General features: G+C 46.4%; 1 pseudogene; it reads left to right on the top strand.

Moving 5' to 3' along the window:
* Nucleotides 1-6337: 6337 nt before the first annotated feature.
* Nucleotides 6338-9248, top strand: LOC102909875 (cullin-1-like; annotated as a pseudogene).
* The last annotated feature ends 15665 nt before the right edge of the window (nucleotides 9249-24913 follow it).

Raw genomic sequence — 24913 nt, 5'->3', positions numbered from 1 at the left:
TAAGTAGAATGCTGACCACGGGGCATTACAGTCTGGAATCAACATGCAGTTTCTGCCACTGTTTCTGAACAGTTTTGTCCCCCAGGAGATAATTGCCTAAAGAAACTTGGCACAGCTGGGAAAGGGTTCTTTGGGCACCCAGCAGGTAAAGAGCCAAGGGCTGTTGCTAAACACACTACAGATGATCTGCTCAGTGTCAGTGGGGCCCAGACTCAGAAACCCTGGTCTCTGTGTTATTATGTCTCATAAATTCAATATGTTGGTCTTGCTTATGGGAAAAGTTCAGCTTATGTCTGGACTTTTAACTCTCCCCTTCCTCACAGAAGTTCAGCCTACTGTATCTAGAAAGACATAACCTGAATTAACACGACAAGAACATGTTCATGGCCTGAGCCATAATGAGCTAAAGTATTTGGTGAGTGCTAAAGAGCAAGGAGCTGGAGTCCTGTCTGAGGAAGATCAAAGTCCAGAAAGGCAAATAAATCATCATCTGTAGCTCATGCAACCAAGGTGTCTATTCTGTTCAGCAACCACAACAAAAACGTGTTTGAGCTAAAATAAAGCAAATTGATTGAGAAGATACTAAATGAGCATGTCAGCAAGTAACGCCTTCCTCTCTGGCCCTTGTATCCAGAAGGATTGTCCTACAGAATTGGCCAGCAGTGTGTTAGACTGCCTCAGCTGTTAAATAAATCTGTCAGTTAAACCAGAGGCTATTTTCTTTTTGTGATGGTGTGCAAGTATTATAAAAACATCCTCATTGGAAAAAATCGAAGCAATACAAAAAGCTATCGGGTGGAGGTTGCCCGTCCCACCTGCCAGACATCCCCTCCATAGTTAATAAAACCATTGTCCTTGAATCAGTTCCTAGAGTCGTTTCTTTCTGACTCAAGCTCTGGGAATGTATTGTCTAACTCTCGGAAGCAAACGTCCAGCTCAGGACCCTCACAGCTATTCCAGCACTCGTACAGCAAGAGCTTGCAGACGACAGTGCTGCCCCAAAGCCAGCAGGTTACACAGGTGGGTTGCTTTGTCTTTATCTTAGGGGATTAGACGCAGCATCCTAAAATGACATCAAAAGGCTTTCTTGCACAAAACAGGTTACATAAAGAGTTTGGATGCTGAGTAAACTAGCTGGCATTTTCCACTTTCCTATAACAGATAAGTAGCTCCAGATGTCGGATTCCCTCAGCCCACGCCTCTAGTAGATGAGACACGAAATTGTCTGTATTAACCACTTTGGGCCTATAAGATGATAATTTCATGGATCTTTTTCTAATATTTTTCTTAAAGAACCAAGCAGGTCAAGAATCACCATTTATTTCAGGTCTTTAAAAAGCAATCAGTATTGGTAAAGTTTGGCCACATAAACACAAGTCCTCTGGGTTTAGGAAAAGTAAACATTTTTCTGGTGTTGAGGAAATTTTTTAATATTTTGACATTACAAGGGACTAAAAGTAGTTCATCTTCTAAAGATATATATATATATATATATATATATATATATATATATATATATATATATATTATCCATATGTATGTGTAAGCCTGAATGAGTATGTGCATCATGTGTGTGCAGTGCCCAGAACGGTCAGGAGAGGGCGCTAATTCCACTGGAACTGAAGTTACAGGTGGTTGTGAGCCACTATGTTCTGAGAACCAAACTGGGTCATCTGTAAGAGCACAGCCATCTCTGCAGCCCCTGAAAGTAGCTCACGTCAATTTTAATTTTAAGAGACTCACTTTTTCTCACCAATTTTCCTTTTCACCTCATTTCCATTCTCTTGTCATTGAAAATGTTCACAGAGGTGACCTGTGTTCCATGGTGGTTCCGTTTGGATTCCTTTAGTTAAAATACACTACCAAAATTAACTAGCCATGGAAGAGGACCCTGGGGAGAAGTGGATCCCAGCAATGTGTCACCCAACGAGATAAAAGCTACATTGGTGGAAGCTTGCAGTACACCATGTGGCTTCACTGTCAAACATAGTCTGAAAATAGTCAATGGAAAGTTCCAGAAAGTGCATGCCAGTCTGAGGAACATAATGAAATTGTGCACAGTCTCTTGCCATTCTGCCCAGGGTGTGAGTCACCCTTTTGTGTAGTGGATCCACACTGTGTGTGCTGCTTGCCCCATAGTCATTTAGTAACTGCCTTGGTTGTGTATATTGTCATCATATGTTCATGTAATGCTTGTTTCACTCTAGTGGCCCCCAAAATGGGAGAGTAATGGCACTAGAAATTCAGATCAGTCAAAAAAGTGGTAAAGTGAAAGTGAAGAGAAACAAAATGATGGGGTTCTCTAAGCTCTACATTAAGAACACATTTTTGAAATCATGAAAAATTTGCAAACTTTGATACCAAATCTGCAAAAGTCATGGCCATTGTACAAAACACCATGGACAATATACACCTTCCCAGTAATAACTGAATATTAATGTCTCAATTACTTCATCAAAAGAGACTAGTCAGGCATGATGGTGCACACCATTAATCCCAGCTCTTATGGGGCAGAGGCAAGTAGGCCTCTGTGAGTTTGAGGCCAGCCTGATCTAAATAGTTCCAGGACAGCTAGGACTACATAGAGAGACCTTGTCAAAAGAGAGAAGCCGGCAGATGGATTAGAAAACAGAATCCCTCTTTTTGCTGCCTTAAAAAAAATGCTACCATCAAATGAATAATGAGTCTTTTCTTTGTCCTGTCAGCCAGCTCCCAAATAATGACACAGAGACTTCTTTTTAATTATGAAAGCTCAGGCTATAGCTTAGGCTTGTTCCTAACTAGTTTTTATAACTTAACCCATTTCTGTTAATCTACATTCTAACACAAGGTATTACCTCTCTTCCATCTTGCACCTCCTGTTTCCTCTGGCAACTCTGCATTTCTTCCCAGAGTCCTCTCTGTCTCCAGAAGTCCTGCCTAACCTCTTCCTGCTTCACTGTTGGTCATTCAGCTCCTTATTAAACCAATCAGAAGGTGGTTTGGCAAAGATACATCTTTACAGTGTAAGCAAATACTGCACAACAAAGATAAACCCCATCTTAAGGTGACAGGATGAAAGAAGGTATCCCAAGCAAATGGGACTGGGAGACAAGTAGGCATAGCTTGCTTCTAATATCTGACAAAATAAATAAATTTTAAAATCAGTCAGAACCAAGTGAGGCCAGGTAACCTCTCAACAGAATACATACTAGGGCACAAAGTAAGTCTCAATAAATATAAGAAAATTGAAGCAACAACCAGTATTCTATCTGACCACAGTGAGAGAAAGCTAGTAATCAACATCAAGAAAAACAGCAAAAAATATATAATTTCTCAGAGATTAAACAACACTATTAAATGATAAAGAAGACCCAATTAATAGTAGATGAAAAGGGAGACAGAACAGACACGTAGGAAATTCAGAGTCATAAGGTCATGCTTTAAAATAGTATATTCCACCAAATAGGAAAAAATCTAAAAGACATGGATGAATTTCTAGATGCATATGACCTCCAAAGTCCAACTGAGATGTATTGCATTATTTAAATATATCTATTATAAGCATCAGGATAGAAGAAGTAATTTAAAATCTAACTTAAAAAAAAAAAAAAGCCCAGGGCCAAATGCTTGTCAGATGAGTCATTAAGATCGAAAAGGAACACTTCCAAACTCTTCTTCAAAGCCATTATTACCCTGATACCGAAACCAGATAAAGCCTCTACAAGAGAGAGGGGCAAAGGGAGAAAATTACAGCCTAATCTCCCTGGTGAACACGGACACAAAAAATACAAACCAAATTTAAGGACATATTCATGATAGAGTTATCATTCGTCTAAGAATGCAGGAATAGTTCAACATACCGCAAATCAAGACATGTAATTCCCACATAAATGGACCCAAGGACAAAAATTATATGACCACCTCAACACAGAAAAGGTCTTGGGCAAAATCTAACATCTTTTTATGGTAAGAAAAAAATCCAGAGACTAAAAGGAAACCGGCATAATAAAGGCTAACATATGACAAACCTGTAGCCACCATCATGTTCATGGAGAACACCACAAAGCATTCCAGCTATGATCAGGAAAAGCCGAAGGTGTCCCCTTGTCACCTATTCAGTAGAGTACCTGAAGCCCCAGCTAGAGCAATAAGGTGAGATGAGGAAACAAAGGGGATACAAGTCAGAAAGAAAGAAGTCAAAACATCCCTATTTTCAGATCCTATGTCTCAACACTTTCCACAGTGACCGGTTGACAGGTTCAAATTTAGCATATTCAAATCAGTAGCCTTTCAATATACCAAGACAAAAATGCTGAGAAAGAAATCAGGGAAATGATCCCATTCACAAAAAACAGCAAAAAAACTTCATAGTGAACCTTCCCAAGGAAGTGGACTATTATAGAATGAAAGCAATTAAGACGCCAGAAGATAGAGTGGCCCACCCCACCCCCATGCTCAGGGATGGGTAGAACATGACGGTCCTACCAAAGCCAATCTGCAGACTCAATGCAATTCTCATCAAAATTCCTATGCAATTTTCACAGAAAGTGAAAAACAATATTCACTTAGAAATTTAAAAGACTCCATACAATCAAAACAATGCTGAAGGTATCACCAGGGATGATTTCAATGATATCACAAAGCCATATGGTAAAAACTACACGGCTCTGCTAGAAACATCTACCATATGACCAACCAGCTGTATAATTCCTGGACCTACATCCAAAGGATTTTATATCCTACTATAGACACAGAATCAATGAAGTAAAAATGTAGAATCCAGATATAATTCCATGTACCTATATCTACCTGAATTTTTACAAAGATGCTTAAAATACACACTGGAAAAAAGAGCCTCTTCAACAAATGTGCTTAGAAAACTATCCATGTGTAGGAAAATGAACGATACTTATCTCTCACCCCGCACAAAACCAATTCCTAGTGGATCAGAGAGTTGAGTATTAGACCTAAAACTCTGAAACTTCTGGAGGGAAGAGGAGGGAGGATACTTCCAGAAAAAGCTCAGAGAAGGACTTTCTGAATAGGACCCAGGAAATAGGACCAAATATTCATATAGAGGCCAAGTGTGGTGGTGCACAACTTTAATCATAGACTTTGGGAGGCAGAGAGAGGCAGGGCTCTGTGAGTTCAAAGCCAGCCTGACCTAGGTAGTGCAATCCAGGCCAGGAAGTTATGTAATGAAACGCTGTCTCAAAAAAAAAGAAAGAAAGAAAGAAAGAAAGAAGGAAGGAAGGAAGGAAGGAAGGAAGGAAGGAAGGAAGGAAGGAAGAACTAGAGCTACCATATGACCATCTATACATCTCTTGGGCATATATCAGAAGGACTCTATATCCTTTTACAGGGATATATGTGCACTCAAGTTCATTGCTTTGTTAATCACAGTAGCTAGGAAATGGAGGCAACCTAGATATCTGTTGATAAGTAGGTGATGAAAATATGTCACGTATGCTGTCTTAGGGTTTTGTTGCTGTGAAGAGACACCATGACCATGGCAACACTTACAAAGGAAAACATTTAACTGGGGCTGGCTTACAGTTCAGAGGTTTCATTCATTATTGTCATGGCAGAAGCATGGCAGCATGCAGGCAGATATGGTGCTGGAGAAGGAGCTGAGAGTTCTACATCTGGATCAGCAGGCAGCAGGAAGTGCAAGTGAGCCACTGGTGCTTGCTTTAGCTTCTGAATCTCAAAGCTCACACCCTGTGACACACTTCCTCAACAAGTCCACACCTCCAGTAGTGCCTCTCCCTATGGGCCTATGGAGGCCATTTTCACTCAAACCACCACATGTACACAGTGGGATTTTATTCAGCTATAAAGAAAGATGAGCCAGGTGGTGGTAGCACCATGTCTTTAATCCCAGCACTCAGGAGGCAGAGGCAGGTGGATCTCTGAGCTCAAGGCCAGCCTGGTCTACAAAGTGAGTTCCAGGACAACCAGAGCTGTTACACAAAGAAACTGTCTGTTTTGAAAAAAAAAAAAAGAAAAGAAAAGAAGCCAGGCAGTGTTGGCACACGCCTTTAATCCCAGCACTCGGGAGGCAGAGACAGGCGGATCTTTGTGAGTTTGAGGCCAGCCTGGTCTACAGAGCGAGTTCCAGGACAGGCACCAAAACTACACAGAGAAACCCTGTCTCAAAAAAAAAAAAAAAAAAGAAAAAAAGAAAAACAAAAAAAGAAAAGAAAGAAAGAAAGAAAGAAGGAAAGAAGGAAAGAAAGAGCTCCAGGTGGGGCAGCCCAGGCGCAGATGGACGCAGCCAGACCTTGGCGTTGCCCGAGCGTTGGGGGGGGGGGCGCCCAGAGATGCAGGTTTGCCTGCAATGAGATTTTACTCTCTACACCTAAAGAACGTTCTTTCTGAGCTGCTGTGAATACATTTGGAATGATACTGTCTTATTTCAACTAATGGAGAATTAGCTGTGTCTTTACAAGGGTTGCTGTACTGGACAACTTCAGAACATCCTTCATAATGTCATCAAACAGGAGTCAGAATCCCCATGGACTGAAGCAGATTGGTCTTGACCAGATCTGGGATGACCTCAGAGCTGGGATTCAGGAAGTGTACACCAGACAAAGCATGGCGAAGTCCAGATACATGGAGCTCTACACTCATGTTTATAACTACTGTACTAGTGTGCATCAGTCCAACCAAGCCCGGGGAGCTGGAGTCCCTCCTTCCAAGTCCAAAAAGGGGCAGACTCCTGGGGGCGCTCAGTTTGTCGGCTTGGAGTTATATAAGCGACTGAAGGAGTTTTTGAAGAATTACTTGACAAATCTTCTCAAGGATGGAGAAGACGTAATGGATGAGAGTGTACTGAAGTTCTACACTCAGCAGTGGGAAGATTACTGCTGTGGGATGTTAATGTATGTCCTGTGGGAGCCCTTCTTGGGTTCCTTGTGGCGTTACCCAGCAGGTTTGCATAGAGGATGATTAGGACCATGGGCCTGAGTGCAGGTGTCTGAGATGGTCTGCACTTGGCTGTACTGGGGGATGGTCTGTATGTCAAGTTGCTCTGATTGGTCAATAAATAAAACCTGATTGGTCGTGGCTAGGCAGGAAGTATAGGCGGGACTAACAGAGGAGAAATAAAAGAACAGGAAGGCAGAAGGAGACGCTGCCAGCCACTGCCAGGACAAGCAGCATGTGAAGATGCTGGTAAGCTACGAGCCACGTAGCAAGATATAGATTTGTAGAAATGCGTTACTTTAAGATATAAGAACAGTTAGCAAGAAGCCTGCCACGGCCATACAGTTTGTAAGCAATATAAGTCTCTGTGTTTACTTGGTTGGGTCTGAGCGGCTGTGGGACTGGCGGTTGACAGAGATTTGTCCTGACTGTGGGCAAGGCAGGAAAACTCTAGCTACAGATTACCGATTCGCCAGCAAAGTGCTGAATGGGATCTGTGCCTACCTCAATAGACATTGGGTTCGCCGCGAATGTGATGAAGGACGGAAAGGAATATATGAAATCTATTCACTTGCGTTAGTGACGTGGAGAGATTGTTTGTTCAGGCCACTGAATAAACAGGTAACAAATGCTGTTTTAAAACTGATTGAAAAGGAAAGGAATGGCAAAACCATCAATACGAGACTGATTAGTGGAGTTGTACAATCTTATGTGGAATTGGGGCCGAATGAAGATGATGCATTTGCAAAGGGCCCTACGTTAACAGTGTATAAAGAATCCTTTGAATCTCAATTGTTGGCTGACACGGAGAGATTTTATACCAGAGAAAGTACTGAATTCTTGCAGCAGAACCCAGTTTACTGAATAGATGAAAAAGGCTGAGGCTCGTTTGCTGGAGGAGCAGTGGAGAGTGCAGGATTACCTCCATCAGAGCACACAAGACGAACTAACACGGAAATGTGAGCAGGTCCTCATCGAAAAACACTTGGAAATTTTCCACACAGAGTTTCAGAATTTGTTGGATGCTGACAAGAATGAAGATTTGGGCCGCATGTATAATCTTGTATCTAGAATTCAGGATGGCCTAGGAGAATTGAAAAAACTCCTAGAAACACATATTCATAATCAGGGTCTTGCAGCGATTGAGAAGTGTGGAGAAGCTGCTTTAAAGGACCCCAAGATGTATGTGCAGACAGTTCTGGATGTTCGTAAAAAGTGCAATGCCCTAGTAATATCAGCATTCAACAAGGACACTGGCTTCCTGTCCTCAATCAAGTGATGGTGGTCTTCAAGTACATCGAGGACAAAGATGTGTCTCAGAAGTTCTATGCAAAGATGCTTGCCAAGGGACCGGGGCATCAGAACAGTGGAAGTGACCATGCCGAAGCAAGCGCGATCTCCGAGTTGAAGCAAGCTTGTGGTTTTGAGTACATCTCCAAACTTCAGCGAATGTTTCAAGACATTGGTGTAAGCAAAGATCTCGATGAACAGTTCAAAAAGCACCTAACGACTTCAGAACCCCTGGACTTGGACTTCAGCATCCAGGTCCTCAGTTCCGGGTCGTGGCCCTTCCTGCAGTCTTGCACGCTTGCCTTGCCGTCAGAGTTGGAGCGCAGTTATCAGCGGTTCACAGTTTTCTACGCCAGCCGCCACAGTGGCAGAAAACTGACGCGGTTCTATCAACTGTCCAAAGGCGAACTAGTCACTAATTGCTTCAAAAAACAGATATACTTTGCAGGCCTCCACATTCCAGACGGCGATCCTGCTTCAGTACAGCACAGAAGACGCCTACACTGTGCAGCAGCTGACGGACAGTGCGCAGATTAAGATGGACATTATGGCCCAAGTCCTACAGATTTTGCTGAAGTCAAAGTTGCTGGTCTTGGAAGACGAAAATGCAAATGTTGATGAGGTGGAATTGAAGCCAGACACCCTAATAAAGTTATATCTTGGTTATAAAAATAAGAAATTAAGGGTTAACATCAACGTACCAATGAAAACTGAACAGAAGCAGGAACAAGAGACCACACACAAAAATATAGAGGAAGACCGCAAACTACTGGTTCAGGCGGCCATCGTGAGAATCATGAAAATGAGGAAGGTCCTGAAACACCAGCAGTTACTTGGTGAAGTCCTCACTCAGCTGTCTTCCAGGTTCAAACCTCGGGTCCCAGGGATCAAGAAATGCATTGATATTCTCATCGAGAAAGAATATTTGGAACGAGTTGATGGTGAGAAGGATACCTACAGTTACTTGGCCTAACCCTTCTAGAAGGGTCTGTGACCCACAACATAGTCCACTGAATAGAATGGAAGCAGCTCACGTTCATAGCAGCCAGCCTGCCGCCATTTGAACCTCCATTTTTAACGCTGAGACCACAGTTCCCACCAGCTGGTCTCAGGCTACAGCCGGACTGCTCAGGACTGACACATTTCAGTCAGTAAACAGACGCCAATGCCATTTACCCTAAATTATGGACAGAGGGGACCCGAACCTTCCATGCTGAGGCTGCATGCTACTGCACTTAAATCAGTACGTTGGCCCCTGGTGAACAGCTGTCTTCTGGGGCAGCACTTGAGAGGAGTCTGAATGGACCCATGTGTGATCTGCTATGAAAACCATTTGTATAGTGTGTTTCGTTTTTTTAATGTGTGAAAATAAAGAAAATTAAAGGAAAGAAAGAAAGGAAGGAAGGAAGGGAGGGAGGGAGGGAGGGAGGGAGGGAGGGAGGGAGGGAGGGAGGGAGAGAGAGAGAGAGAGAGAGAGAGAAAGAAAGAAAGAAAGAAAGAAAGAAAGAAAGAAAGAAAGAAAGAAAGAAAGAAAGAAAGAAAGATGAAATTATGAACTTTGCAGGTAAAGGTAAAGAATTATACTGATGTAATCCAGGCCCAGGAAGACAAATACCACATGTTCTGTCTTACGTGTGGATCCTTGTTTTAAATCTTTTGATTTGTGTGTTTTACTTGGAGTATCTGTAAGTCAGGACACTAAAAAGGGGCTTCTGACGTGGGAGAGACCGACAAGGGGAAGGATAGAAGAACTCATAGCATGAAGGGGAATAAGGAGGGAGGTTTAAGTGAGGAGAAGGATGGAATGGGACGGCAGAGGCAGGGGTATGGGAGGGATAACTCTAAGCAGGTTTGAGAGAGCCATATGGAAATATTTTAGAAGCTTCCTGGGGGAAAAACATGTCAAGCATATTTATGTTTATATATCTATCATATAAGCCCAGTGCTAGGTATGGGATACTGCCCTGCAAGTATCCCACCATACAGGATATTGCCCACCAGAATGTGATGGTAAGGCTCTGTTGCTGAAGACACCCCATACTTTGATCATGGGACATGGATAAAGCAAGCCGGTACTGATAGGAAGGTTTCTTCCCTGTGTGGATAGCTTTCATAGTACCTGAAGGTGCTATGCTGGTTTCGGGGTGGGGGGGTGGGGGGGTGGGGGGGTAGGGGGGTGGGGGGGTGGGGGAGTCATCAACAGTCTTACCCAGCTACAAACCTTGCAAGCTATAATAACGACCAGCATGCCAAGATGCGTTCAACAGTGGCGTAAGCGTTAAAGGGGTAACCAGCTGCTCTTTTGTTGGATTTAAGACCCACTCCACAGAAGGAAAGTCATGTCTAATACTATGAACCTGGCCAGCAATCTGTGGCCCTAGGGGAGGCCCTGATGTTATTACCAGGCTTAATGAACATGGCGCCAAGCTGCCTTCTAAATATTCATTGCCACACTCAGAGATCAGCGCGGCTCTCAGTCCTTGTCAGAGGAGATTCTTTCGGCTGTGCATAGTGTTTAACACAGAGAAACCCGCAATGAGTCAAGGTGCAGAGCATGTGTCTGCAGGGTGTTCAGCTGTAAATGGGACATCTGTATCACACACAGAGAGGGGAGTTACGGAGGAGGAGGAGATGTGGGGATGCGGATGTGGGGGGCAGATCTGAGAGGATTTGGAGAGGTGAGTTGGATCAAAGGACACTGTATACAAAGGGTTAATTACCTGGGCTGGATGAGCTGCTTTGGAAAGTTTTCTCAGGAAAGTTGACTTAACAGATGACCCCCCCACCCCCACCCCCCACCCCACCCCCCCGTGGAAGCTTCTGACGAGCTGGGACCTACCACTTCCAGACTGTGGGGGGAACTGACCTGCAGATGGACTCTTCCATCCCCAAAGTTCCCCCTTCCGGTTCTGTAGAACCCCAAGACCCCTGTGGCACGTGGGCAGCCTCCACTTTTGCAGAGATGGCCCTTCTGCTGTTCTGATTACAAGAACAATTCTGCTTTGGAGATGTCTGCCTGTTCTCTTTTTCTTCCAAGTCGCCTGCATCAATTCCAGTCGAACAGTGTACGTGTAAATCTCGTCAATCCCGATCCAACAGTGCATGTGTACATAATTCTCAAAAAAAGAAAAAAGTTAGAGTTCCAATCTAATAGGACAAATCTAAAACAGACAGACAGACAGATGGGGGGGGCGCGGTGGGGGTGAATTTCCACTTGTTAAGATGAGCAGTTCACCCACCTGGGTTAAATGGGGGAAGGGCTGCTCAAGACTTGAAAAGCCACCCCACATCCGCTGAAGCAGGAGCTGGGGCTGCCTGGAGTACCCGGAAAGCTCAGTGTCCCTGACTCTGCCTTCAGCTCAGGTTGAGTGACCGCCATAAATGGCTAAACTTTCTCCATCACTGCCGGATCGTCAAAGCCAAGCTGGTCAACCCATTTAGGCTCCAAGACCAAGATCCGTGTTAACTGCTGTAGAAGAAACACAAACAAGCGCGGCTATTTTTGGTGCCAGGAACTGCTCTGAGATGTTAATGGGAAAACAGGACCCTTTCCTTCAGATGGGGAAGAAACGCTCCAACGGGCAAACAAGGAACTGTAGGTCCAGTCACTGAACCTCTGCCAGCCGTGGTCCTCCGGGGGCCATGTGTTACGGCTTATGTAACCTGAATCATGTTCAGCCACACAAGCATGAGGTTATAATTTCCATTTTAAAAGACAAATCACTATACTTGTGTGATCATGTCTGCCTGGAACTTGGAGTTCAGGAACAGGCCAGAGCATTTGATTTTTTTGCCGTGATTTGAAATGAAGCCTGAATCTAGCCGGACCTTCATTTCCAAACTTGTAATCGGCTGCACCTGGGACTCACACCGTCCACTCAATTCCTTGCATTTGCACGCACGTGTGCCCATTTGAAGGCTGTGCATACCCGGGTGTCTTCCTTAATCACTTCTGCATCTTATTACTTATTTATTTTATGGGGGGGGGTTGCATGTGCCATGGTGCATGTGTGGAGGTCGAGTGGGCCCTGGGAAGCAAATTCAAGCAGTCGTCTTGGTGAGAAATGCTTTTACATGCTGGGGCAACCTGCTGACTCTGGCCCTTATCTTTGGAGTCAGGTCTCTCACTGAGCCTGGAGCTCATTGCCTGGCTAGACTGGAGGGTCTGCAAGCACCAGGCATCCGGCTGCCTTCACATCAGCACCACGGGGACCTGAACTCAGGTCTTCATGCTTGCATGCCCAACACGTTTCTGACTGAAGCATTTCCCCTGCCCCTCCTTGATTTTCCTGAAATCAAAACGGCTTCCACCCTGACAGTATGTTTTTCTTCTTTAAAAAAAAAAAAAAAAAGAGGCGGATATTCTATTTTCACTGTTAGCTAAAATGGCCCTTGCATGGCTTTGGTTCTTTAAAAGAGTGGAGGAAGGCCTCGGCATTCCAGTGACTTCCATGGGACATGGCTGTTTCTGCCTCACGTGATCAAGCATTAGACCTCCTCCCTGCATCTGAACTCCCAGGGTGTGAGGGAAACACACCAAAGATGAGGATGTTCCATAACACTTTAAAGCAGTGGGGAGGATTTTTCCAAGGGCAACAACCCGCAGAAATGTAGACGTCCTCTTCAGAAGGAGGTGAAAGGATTTCCAGCTTCCTGTAAGTCGTGGGAGGGAGCTATTCCCGCAAGTATCTAATCCAAATAGACGCTCCCAGTTCTGTTTTTAAAGTACACTCTATTAACATTTTTTTTCTTTTTCCATTCCGTGTTAGGTTGCTTCTGTTTGATCTTCGGTGGTACAATTCTCTCCCTAGGGATTCATTTAGATCACTGGTTCTCAATTTTAGTCGAGAGTCACCTGAGGAACTGGTCAAGTCCCAGGTGCACAGGGGACCACGAACATCAGAAGTTGGGAGCCTGGGGAGGACCCAGAAATTGCTCAGTTTTGCAAGCTCGCTGTGGGACTTGACGGTATATCTGGGAGGAGAATCCTCGATTGCCGGTCTCTAAATATTTGAGTGCTTCGTGTAAGCAGAGGTTCTTAAACTTCAGAAGGCACCAGAAGCCCTGGAGGGCTGCTGAACAGTTTGCTGGGCCCCACTCCTAGGCTCTGATTTAGTAGGATTGGGGTAGAGTCTACAGATTAACGTGCCTAACAGGTCCCCAGGCGACATCACTCAGGAGGACAGTAGACATCAGAAATGAGCAGACAAGGGGCACACTCGAGCAGCCACCCTACTGTGTGAAGTAAGGAGGGCACCATGGAGAAAGCCAGCTTGTGAGCTGGTGACAGGCGGACACAAAAGGAGCAGCCTCCACCCCAACCTTTGCTCGCCTGGGGACTTGACTGTGGTGACAGAGCTAAAGACTGGGCAGGGCCAAGTTGCCCCGTAGCAATGGAGGCCCAAGAGGAGGCTGGGACCGAGAAGCTCTGTACCCCTGCTGAACCTGGGCAGGTCACCGCACCTCCCTAATGCACCCTTCCGCCTCCTGCAAAACTGGAAAGAGCCAAGCTCCACCTGTTTGCAACAACCGATGTGAAGGAATCCTGGGGGGGGGGGGGGTGTTGGGGAGTGTTTTCTTTTCTTTTCTTTTTCTTTTTTCTTTTTTTCTTTTTCTTTTTTTTTTTTTTTTTTTTTTTTGGTTTTTTGAGACAGGGTTTCTCTGTAGCTTTGGAGCCTGTCCTGGAACTCACTCTGTAGCCCAGGCTGGCCTCGAACTCACAGAGATCCGCCTGCCTCTGTCTCCAGAGTGCTGGGATTAAAGGCGTGCGCCACCACCGCCCGGCGGGAAGGGTTTTCTATGAGTGCCATAGGCGGGGCCGTGTCTACTCACCAGTCACTGTCACTGTTTCGTCCCCAAGCCAGATGCTGTAACAGCGTGCTAAGAACCAAGACTCCATTTTACAGGCAAGAAGGAAGTTAGCCCTCGTGCAGAGCCGGTCCTGTGCCAACAAGAGGAGAAACCGGAAAGAGCTTAGGTCCTCCAGGGCTCCCTATGCTGTCGGAGGAGCCACATGGGAGGAGCATCTCTCTGGCCTTTCAGATATCACAGCATCCTTTTTCTAAATAGGAAGAGAAAAGAAAACCAGGGAAAGGGAAGGGGGAATGTAAAGAGAAAAAACAAAACAAACAAACAAAAAAACAGGAAAGAAAGAGAAAAAAGGAAGGGAAAAGGGAACAAAGGAAGAAAACAGCCAAAAAAAAAAAAAGGCAGGCTGTTTGAAAGAATTCTACACATCTGGGGGCTTGCAAGATGGCTCAGTGGTGAAAGAGACAGAGATCAGGGAGGGTTGCTATAGAACAGTGTCTGCCAGACACAGCAGGACAGTCCCCCACACAAACCCACAGCCCCTGTATGTACAAGACCTGCACAAGATCACAGTTAAAACCCTAGCATGGAGGGGAAGGAGGTCCCAAAGTCCCACCCTTCGCTGAGGAGCTATTGGTAACTGATGGCGACCAGGAGGGGGAGAGTCAGTTTTCTTTAGGGATTCAGTCCCTGAGAAGGTACCCACGCTCCAGTAGATGTACCTACAGGCATGAACATACAGACAGTGGATTCAGGGAGAGGAGGAGGAGGAGAATGACGTATAAAAGTGGGGAGGGAATAGTTATGGTGAAGATAGGGAAGCTATTAGAGAAGAAGAATGGGGCTTGAACATGATCAAAACACATTATTGTGCCTGTATAAGATAATCAATAAAAACTCAATAAAAGGAAAGAGAACAATTTACAAATGTTGATGCCGGCAAGATGGTTCAGTGGATAAAAACACGTGTTATGCAGGCCTGACTACCTGAGTTTGATTCCCAGAACCCATGTAAAGGTGGAAAAAGAACCAACTCCAATAGTGAAATGGGAGACGGAGACAGGAAGTGATGGAAGCTAGCAGGCCACCTGGCCTGCAGAGCAGCAGGCGCAAGAGAGACCCTGCCTCAGTGCAGAAGGGGAGACCTACCTCCTGCGAGGTGATCTCTCCAGCACGCATGTGTCATGGCATACGTGCTTCCGTCTTCACACACATGCCCACACACGGTAGTAAAAACAGTCATTTAAAGATACTTTTATAAATGCGGGTAAGTGTGGGGGCCCAAATTACTCAAGGTCAGAGAATCTGAGCTTGCTTTACCCAGCAGGGCTACATAATGGGATGATTTGCCCATGGGCATGGTTACCAGGTGTTTTGAAGGGTCTACATTTGGCTGTACTTTGTGCTTTGATCTAGAAGCGGGGAGGTCTTTTGCCTCTCCCCTGGGTAGTGCTTAAAAGGTCCATTGGAATAAATCTCGAGGTGACTGGGTATCGAGCCAGGGCCTTCCTGAAGCTGTCCTGTGTCTCTCTCTTTCTTTCTGTCTCTGTCTACAGTTCTATCATTTCCTCATTCCTCTTTCCTCCCCCCAAGAACCCTTCGACAGGGCAGAGCTGGACTCCGGCAGACTCCCACAGGTAAAGATATATGATTGCAAAAAAAAAAAAAAAAACTTGGGAGCTTGGCAGATGGAGTGCGCCCACAATCCCAGCATTTGGGAGGCTAGGGTGGGAGGATCAGAAGTTCAAGGCCAGCCTTAGTTATATAGGGAGTTTGAGGTCAGGCAGCCTGGGCTACTGACCCTGTTTGGGGGGAAAAAAAGGCTCTCCTGTGATTTTTGCCTGTAAACTTAATAATTCTGGAAAGCATAACCAAGTCGTGTTGATTATTGGACACAAAGAAGGGGAGAGAAATATCTATTATGATCTGTTGTCAATATTATGACTTATTCTTATGCCCACAGACAAGTATAGTTCTCGCTCTTCATCAAAGAAGCTTCTTTCTGCAACATATTGAGACTACTACAGAGATCTACAGCTGACCAAAATGCAATAAGGGACTGTGGGGTTCCAGCCTCAGCTGACACATCTACAATGCAACCCCCACACCTAAGGCTCTGGAAAAATTGTAGGAGAGGGGTCGGTCAGAAAGACTGTAAGAGCCAGAGGACCAGGATGCTGCTGCTAGATAGTGTCTACTAGACAGGGAAGCTGCACCCATGAAATCCTAATAATATGGTGATGCACACAAGACCTGCCTAATGGCAACACTAGGTGACATGCCAATGTCGGGGGGGGGGGGGGGGGCGTCACAAGGTCTCGCCTCTAGATGAAGAACTACAGGTAATCACTATCTGGTAGAAAGGATCAGTCTTCTCCAGGGACAAGTCCCTAATAGGTTAGCCAATTCCAAGTGGTCAGCCCTAAACACGTATTCATATGAGCAAGACTAAATGGACTCATCAGATTATATTCATGTGTGTGTATATATGTATGTGTATATTTATGCAACAATAATTAAAGAAGCCATAAATTAGAGAGGAAGTTTGGGGACATGAGAGGAGCTGGAGAGGGGAGAAGTGGTAGAATCATGTAAATAAAGTACTTATGTATGAGATTCTAAAAAGGTTTTTAATTAAAAAAATTCATGATGGCTGGAGAGGAGGCTCAGAGGTTAAAAGCACAGGATGCTCTTCCAGAGGACCTTGTTGTGGAATATTATTTTAACCAGGCAAAGATGTGGTACATGTCTTTATGCTGCATTTGTTTAATTATGTAAAGATGTGTTGCTGTTTCACCTTGCCTGCCCAAGGCACCTGATTGCTCTAATAAAAAGCTGAACAGCCAATAGCTGGGCATTGGAGGGACAGGCAGGGCTGGCTGGGCAGAGAGAATAAGTAGGAGGGGAATCTAGGCTCTAAGTAAGGAGGAAAGAGCAAAGAAAAGAGAGGGAGAGATGCCTAGAACCAACCAGCCAGCTGCCAGCCAGAGACAGAGCACCCAGTGAAAGCAGGACATACAGACTGAAAGGCAAAAAGTCCCAAGGCAAAACACAGAGGAAGAGAAACAGGTGAAGTTATAGGAGCTAGCAAGAAACGAGCATAAGATAAGGCCAGGTATTCATAACTAATAACAAGTCTCCGTGTTTTGGGAACTGGTTGGTGGCCCAAAAGAAAGCCTGCTGCAGGACCTGGGTTCAATTCCCAGCACCCACGTGGTGACTCACAATCATCTGTAACTTCAGGCCTAGGAGATCAGGTACCCTATTCTGGTCTCCTTGGGTAGTAGACATTCACTTGTGCACAGGCATGCATGCAGAAAAAATATCTATACATGATGGATAGATGGATAGATGGATGATAGATAGAGGGATGACAGGTAGAGGGATGACAGATAGATAGATGGACAGATAGATAGATGGACAGATAGATAGATGGACGATAGATAGAGGGACGATAGATATAGAGGGACGATAGATATAGAGGGATGACAGATAGAGGGATGACAGATATAGGGATGACAGATAGATAGATGGACAGATAGATAGATGGACAGATAGATGGACGATAGATAGAGGGATGACAGATAGAGGGATGACAGATGATAGAGGGATGACAGATGATAGAGGGATGACAGATGGATAGATGGACAGATGGATAGATAGATGGATAGATAGATGATAGATAGATAGATAGATAGATAGATAGATAGATAGATAGATAGATAGATAGATAGATAGATGGATAGATAGACGGATAGATAGACGGATAGATGGACGGATGGATAGATGGACGGATGAATAGATAGATGATAGACAGATGATAGATTGATAGATAGATGATAGATAGATGATACATACACACATACACACATTGATGCACACACAAATAAACCATGAAAAGGCTGACAAAGCTGCTCAGCAGGTAAAAACTGTTCAACACCTAGCCTGACAGCCTGAATTTGACCCCCGGGACCCACATGGTAGACGGAGACAACTGACTCCACAGCTAGTCTTCTGACTGCTGGAGTCATGGTGTACATACAACACATAAATAAACAAAATAGAAACATTTTTAAAGGAGAAGAAATGGGGCCTTTGCAGAACACAAGAGTAGAACTTCCCAAACCAAACAGATGCACTGGGAAAGTAATAGGACGCTGGCCAGCTGTCTCCTTTGCCACCTGGAGCAGGGCTGGGGCCCCTGATCTACCTCCTGCCCTGGAGCCCGTCTGGCAGCTCAGTAGAAAAGGAATTCTGTGTTTACCAACTTTCATAAGTCAGCCCGGGGTCAGCTGGTTCCCGGGTCACCTGGGAGATAGGCATACTGCCTCTAGGGGTCAGTGGGGAGTCATAGGGGCCCCAGGGCCGCAGCCCACCCCTCCGCTCCTTCCTCCAGTTCATTAGTTAACAGCTCAACTTGTTCAGCGACGCTAGACTCTCCCAAATGGTTAAAGCCAGATTGTTCCCCTCTTCGCTTTTGTTTTGATGTGTCTTAAAATAATTATGCTTTTACCCTCAAGTGTTTCCATTCTGTTACAGGCTGAGCGGCACCTCTCCCACAGCACACGAGGGCAAGGCGCTGCGGCGGTCCAGTAAACAGTTACCAAACAAGGCTGGTCCTGCTCAAGTGAGAGATCGCGCTCTCGTTTTTACCCATCCTTCCATCTATGCTGAGCTATGTAATTACTGTCAAAAACCGTGACCCCTGAGCCTCCCTGCAGGATTGAAGAAAAGCAGCCAGCCCCTCACCCATTGCCAAGGACTTCTTCGCAACATCTAAGTTGTCCATTTGCTGGTTAGAACACCCATCTAGAAAGAAGCCCTGCATCTTTTATTCTTAGAGAATCTGCATTTAGGAATGTTTAATAAAACCAAGATGTGGGGCTGGGACGATGGCTCAGTGGGCAGATGGCTCAGTGGGCAAAGTACTTGCTGGATAAGCATGAAGATCTGAGTTCAAATCCCCAGCACCTACCCTCCCCCCCCCCCCAAAAAAAAAAGGCAAGATTGACAGTGCATGTCCATAATTCCAGTGCAGGAGGAGACAAACAGGAGTATGAAGACACATGACCCTGACTTCTGGTTCTCTACACTCTCACATGAGCATGCACACCCATGAACATACACATGTTGCACAAGTGTGAGCACACACACACACACACACACACACACACACACACACACACACAATGGCTGAATTCTGGTCCTGTGGCAGATTTGGGGGAATTGGAAGTCAGGCTCTCAGAGTCATCAGGGGCAGGAGACAGGAAGTGGGAGGGGCCACCTGCTCGACTCAGGCCTAGTGTGTTACCCAGCAGTTCAGTGAGACCAAAGAGTATACTCAGCAGCTGCAGGGGAAATTATCAACCTTCCCCATCTGGCGGCAGATGCCAACCATCACCCATCCTACATAACCAGGGTGACCCGATTCTTGTCTTTGAAAAGGGAAGGATTCAGTTGAGAGGCGCAGACTGTTTTAGTTAACAGAACAAAGCAAGCTCTCCGAAGGAGTGCTCCCACACGGGCTGGGCTGCAGAACGGTGGCTTCTTTGTGGCAGGTTTGAAGGACATTGTTTTGAATTTTAATGAGGTAGATGGCATATTCACGGAGTTAACTCTTTACTCCTCCCAAACCATGGAGGACTGGTTCACCTGTCGAGTATCTCCTCCCATGATCCTCTAGAAAAGACCACATTTCATTAGTGTACACATACGGCAAAATGCCCAGGCACCTTAGTTTTTGAGAGAATGGGAACAACTGATACAGCCTCAAGAGCGTTTAACCACAAAGGGGGTTCCTGGCTGTCAGGAGACACCACGACCGTGACACAGTTTTCTTGGTTATCTCATCCTAACTCCTTTTTGAGAATGCTCAAGGTCCCATGTTGATCTTACGGTCATCAGCTGGGAAAGCTGAGACTTTATAAGGAAAGCTGGGCCTGGGATTTACAACAGACTGGTGGGCTGCACTGTGGGACCAGAGCCGAGGCTGTCTGTGGGTCCCCCTTCTCCTAGCTCTGCTGCCCAGATTCCTCTTCTGCCTGGTACCTGCACAGAGAGCTTAACCTCACTGCAGAAAAGGTGACTAAGCCATTGGTCTCCTGCCTACCTGACCTCTGGTTCTACCTTGTGTCTCTCCGAAGGTCCCTCCAGACACCACTCAATGTTCCCAGTGCATTTTCTGAAACTTAACCAGTTTAACACAGACTATCACTTATTCCTTTAAATGACCCTCTGACGGTTGTTTCGTGTGAATCGAGAATAGTTACCCTAAAACTCAGAGAGGTTAAGGAATTCACCTCTAGCCACCCAGCAAGCAGGTAGAGTCAGGATTCAAGCCCCAGTCTCTCAACCCCAGAGAACAGTGCCTTTCAGGGCACGTCACCTTCAGTTTTAGTGCCCAGAGCTAGTAGCTCAAAAGTCCTTGTGACGAATTATGTAACTGAAGGGACAACCCAGATGTGGCTAAGGATGCTTTCTAATGGAAAGACGCTGTGTATGCTGTCAACATGTCTAAGGGACTCTGTTTTTCTGTCTGTGCTGGGGCACTGCCTCCCTGTGGGCCTCAAACCATGGTGCATCTGGTCCCTGGCATTTGGCAACTTTACCGCCAACACAAGGCACAGAGGACACAGCACAAACAGTCCCAAAGGCCTGAATGTGCTGCTGCCCATATTGGACAGGGATGGTCCAAGCATGCTTACTCAGGCCAAGTGCTGTGGCCTACAGAGGCTGGGGAGGCTGGAAGGGAGCAAGCAGGGAGATTTGAAGCTGGAGGGCGGGATTAAGGACCACAGGAGAAGGGACTGTGCAAAGTAGAAGGGAGCAGTTGAGGCTGGGAGGAGTTGGCAGTGATGGGAGAGGGTGATGTTGGGAAAGGGATTAGACCCAAATCACTTAGGACTTCAGCTGCCGGGATGGGGACTTGAGAGAGGACGCTGGAGACCAGGCTGAAAGTGACTGTGGTCCAAGGGAGAGAGAACTGGTGTGTCCCCGCCTGAGATCAGTAAGGGAAAGGGCGACAGGTGTTCGGATTGAGGTCCTCTTCTATTCCCTCCCCTCATAGCTGCAGTCAAGGAAACCACAGGCTCCCTACTGTGGCCCTCTCCGAGTCTGTAACCCTCACGTCTCAAAGGACAGTTACTCAGCTCCCTAAGCCATTGAGGCTACAGGTGGCATCGTCCATAAGCTGGACACACATGAACTAAAGGGCTGATCTTGCTTCCCTCCCTCTGATGCGCTGGACTCAGAAGTAACCTGATCGAAAGCCCTCGATACGGGCTACTCATCAACTGCATGGTATGGACCAGCCCAGCCTCTCTGAAACCTGTAAGAAGAGATCCCTGCTTTCTTTGGGGGGGGGGCACACTCTTCAGAACCCCTACCATGCTGCCTTCTGTGGCATTAAGATCTCCCCTAATAAATCTGTTACCCACAAGAACAGTCTGCCCCAGCGTCCCTCTTGAGCCCCTAATCTGAAGACTTACATTCTTCCTTCAAAATGCCTCCTGTGTCTCTGGCCCGCATGCCCAGGCAGGACTACTCCTGCTCGTTAGCCCATCTGTTGGCAGGACACCCTGGCCCTTGCAGATCACACAGTGCCCCGTTCGGAGAAAGAGGGGCCCAGCCCCACCCCCATACTCCCAGGAGCCCCCAACTTGGCATCCACGTCACTCAACTCCTCCGGTCTCCGTTCTTCACCTCACTGGCCTGCCTCCTCGTCTGTAGAAACTGCACCAAGACAGTTCCTCCTTCCAGAGGTGACCTGGGGTTGAATAAGATACCACGTGGACAGTGGCGGGGGGGGGGGGTCGCTGATGCTGCAGCCCCGCAGCAGGCGGCAGCCGCTAGCCTGTGTCAGCAAGAAATGACACCCACAGAGCCGTCCGTCCGTCCACATGATTGTGAGGACCTGCCATGATTAAACGCGGCTGGCTACTGTGCCCCGACAAGCAGCTGAAGGAGAAATCCAGCAAATCTGAAGTGGGATCCTCCTCGGGGGAGTAAAGTCGGACAACTTTCCAACAGAAGGGCCAGAAGCTGCTCCGTCCTGACAGCGAAGTGTGACTCATAGATCCTTAAAGTTATAACTCTGCTGTCACGGACTGCTCTCCCGCCCTGTTCATACTCGGGTGTCCGACATCCATGTTATAACGGAGGCCCAGATGGGAATGTGGGGGTCCTGCTGGGATCCCTTCAGTAAGAACTGAGAACTGAGAACACGAGAGGAGCCCTTCCCACAAGCGTTCCATCATTCCGAAATCCCCCTGCGCACTGGGCGCGGAGAGCAGAAACTTTACCATCTCCACATGTGCCCGACAGCTGTGCATTTTGACATATGCTATGGTATTCCACCCTCACGCCCATCCCATAAAAGAGGAATGGCTGTCCACACACTTAAAATGAGAAAATAGAGTCTTGGTTAAAGAACCTGGCCCAAACTCATGCATTCAGCCAGCACTTCCATGGAAAGTGGCACTTGGCTGAAAGCTGTTTCCAACACACACACACACACCCCTCCTACAGCCCCATGGTAAGCCTGCTGCTGCTCTCACTCGCACTTCCAAAATCAGCGGTTTTTGTTTGTTTGTTTGTTTTTTGAGTTTTTCAAGACAGGGTTTCTCTGTGTAGCTTTGCGCCTTTCCTGGAACTCACTCTGTAGACCAGGCTGGCCTCGAACTCACAGAGATCCGCCTGCCTCTGCCTCCTGATTGCTGGGATTAAAGGCGTGCGCCACCACCGCCCAGTTTTGTTTGGGTTTTTGGTTTTGGTTTTGGTTTGGTTTGGTTTTTCCCACAGCATGATTAAGGGCCTGTGGTTCCATAGGGTGGCTGGCTAGAAAGCTTGCCTTTAACTATGTAACTGGGACTAAATTTAAGCACTGCGAAGCTCCACCCAGCCTGGAACAGCATCGTATTTAGTGGCAGGTAGAGGGCAGCTAAATAAAAACAGAGGCTGTGGGTCAGAGCACAGAAAGGTGCGGCAAGTGGTGTTCTGTGTTTGTTGCTGAAGAAAGTGCTATGGGATGGAGAGTCCAAAGTATATGCAACAAAACACAACAGTTTTAACTTTTTATTTGTTTATTTTATACCAATTAGTGTTTTACCATGGGGTGTCCGATCCCCGGAACTGAAATTACAGGCAGTTGTGAGCAGCCATGTGGGTGCTGGGTATTGAACCTAGGTCCTCTGGAAGAGCAGTCAGTGTTCTTAACCACTGACCCATCTCTCCAGCCCCATGTTTTAACTTTTTTTTTTCTTTTGGTTTTTTGAGACAGGATTTCTCTGTGTAGCACTGGAGCCTGTCCTGGAACTCACACTGTAGCCCAGGCTGGCCTCGAACTCACAGAGATCCTCCTGCCTCTGCCTCCTGAGTGCTGGGATTAAAGGCGCACCGCTGCCGCCGCCGCCGCCACCACCACCACCACCACCACCCGGCTGTTTTAACTTTTTAACGTTAGAAAGGTAAATCAGTTTTATCGGTACTTGTCCCCATCACAGATCTATTCCCTTACAATGCTGCTCCATTCACTGAGGCCCCCTGTGGCCGGTATCCTGCCCAACTGATGTACAGAGGGGAGAGAGGGTGCCCTGCAGCAAACCTCGCCTTCAGAGGGACGAAAAGGCAATGGATGGGATGGTGTCTGTGAAGGTGGGTTTGTGGCATCCCCTGACTAGTGCTGCCAGATCAAGCGAGTCTCAAGGGGCATCTATGCTGGTGCCTGCCTGGAGCTGTTAGCAGTCAGGCTTCAGAAACCCCTGCAGTCAGTCCTTACAAGGCTGACCAGGCTACAAGCAATGGATCCTTGGCTAACTAAACTCACACAGCAGGATGCCGGGAAAACAAAATGCCCTTGGGCCAATGGACAGTGGAACATGTCTTTCCAAAGCTGGGATCTCTAACTCTCTGTCCAGTGTGTTCCAGAGAAAGTGGATTCACATCGGAAAACTGCTTGGTTAGCAGGATCAGAAAAAAAGTGTCGGGGAGATGTGTAGCTCACCCCCAGATCATCACCAGCCGGATTCTTACTCTTCACCTCTTTCTAAGGTATGCATGGAGTCTTCCATGCCTATCCAATTAACTCTTACCAGGTCACATGGCTTATACAACTCATACTTCATCTCTATGTCATGTGTCTGAATCTCTCAGTAAATGTGGTATCATCTAGTCTTGATGGAGTAACCCATGAAATCTTCAGCCATGTGCTCCCAAAACCTCCACAAAGGTGTGGTGTGTCTGCAGGTGATGAATCTCAATTATGTTGTGAGGGTGCTTGCAGCTTCTTCCTCCAAAGCCAGAGACCCTTGCCACTTACCCCCAAATGCTGGAGGTGCTGGCAATTGCCCATACATGCAACAAATGTTATAGATTCCACAAGTACTAGAAGAATCTGGAAGGAGAAAAGAAATTCAATTCCTATTGGTGTGAAATAGAATGCAGCTGAGCTTGGCCCACACAATGGGGACCAAGAGCAGCTCAGCTGTATAGATACCTCATTCTTGGGCACTAATACAAAATACCAGAGGCTAGGTTGCTTAAACAACAAAGAGAGTTCTCATGGTCCTGAGAATGCAAAGTCTAAGATACCAGCAGATTCTGTTCAGCTAAATGCTTCTTTCCTGCCTTATAGGCGGCCATCTTCTCTGTGTCTTCACATGACAGGGGCCGTGGAGAGGCCCCATCTTTGTGACTTCGTCTAAACCAAAGGCCCCACTTCCAATACCTTTGGGCTTCGGCACTTGAACTTGAGGGGTCTTATGCACTTTAACAGCTGCTGACTTCCTTCATACGTCAGGGTCTCTGCTAAGTGGGGGAAGAAAGGTGAGCAGTTTTCAGAGCCGTTTGGAGAGAGCGCCCAAATGGCGGGGTGAGGGATTCTTACACAGCCGGTTATCTGAGTTTCTAG

Source organism: Peromyscus maniculatus, chromosome 11 (assembly GCF_049852395.1).
Source record: "Peromyscus maniculatus bairdii isolate BWxNUB_F1_BW_parent chromosome 11, HU_Pman_BW_mat_3.1, whole genome shotgun sequence".
Taxonomy (NCBI): Eukaryota; Metazoa; Chordata; class Mammalia; order Rodentia; family Cricetidae; genus Peromyscus; species Peromyscus maniculatus.
This window is presented reverse-complemented; position numbering and strand designations above follow the sequence as displayed.